Source organism: Mycetomoellerius zeteki, unplaced genomic scaffold (genome assembly GCF_001594055.1).
Source record: "Mycetomoellerius zeteki isolate Tzet28-1 unplaced genomic scaffold, Tzet1.0 scaffold5, whole genome shotgun sequence".
NCBI classification, from domain to species: Eukaryota; Metazoa; Arthropoda; class Insecta; order Hymenoptera; family Formicidae; genus Mycetomoellerius; species Mycetomoellerius zeteki.
In genome coordinates, this window is record NW_017257500.1 from 208,854 (window position 1) to 209,748 (window position 895).

An 895-nucleotide genomic window follows, 5' to 3' on the forward strand; every position below is an offset into this window, starting at 1 on the left:
TGCGACCGCACTCACGAGCGTGGTGCCACTTCGTCGCGCGTTCGCGAGTATTGCTCTACCTCTCCTTCGGCGATACTTTCGCGACAACAAAAAAACTCAACGCCACAACGGCTCTCTCAAATCTTACATACTCTAAATTTCACGTCAATAATTGGACGCCAGGCACGAGAGAACATGCCACTCTTTCTGAGATCTTTTCGGTACGTCCTCACTCTAAAATACGGAGATGTAGAGACTCACGAATGCGGACGGCTCTAATAACCGACTGCCACGATAATGGCAGAGGGGGTGGTTCGTGGTCGGGAACGGAGGATCTTTGGAGAACGAGTAAGGCGAGAAACAGTAAAATAGACAGAATTAATAACAGTAAGATAGTAACAAGTGTATTCTTTACGCCGATCATACAGTTTCCGACGTGCAGGCAGACGGATTGATTCTGCGATATGCAAACGCGCTGGTCTCCGCGATACGTTCGCGACACGCGGTATTAAGTGACCGCTTCCCTTTTCTGATGGGCGAGCTCTCGGCGCTAATTCTACGCGACGCACGTATCACGGCTACGGAGATCCATGGCGTAGTTAAAAAACCCTTCGGAATGCGTGAACACGCATGAACATCCTCTGTAGTCTACGATCTACGATGACGACGATAGTACGCGACTCGAAACAACGCAGCAATACGATACTAAATTACAGCACAGCAATACGATACAAAATTATAACGCGACGATACGATACAGAATGATAACGCGACAATACGATACAAAATTATAATGCGACGATACGATACAAAATGATCTGGCTGTGGCAGCGGCCGGCGTGCGAAAAACTGACTCGAAATTGCAACGAAACCACGACAGTATCGGACGGGATGGCACGATCACGCGGTGCGCGCG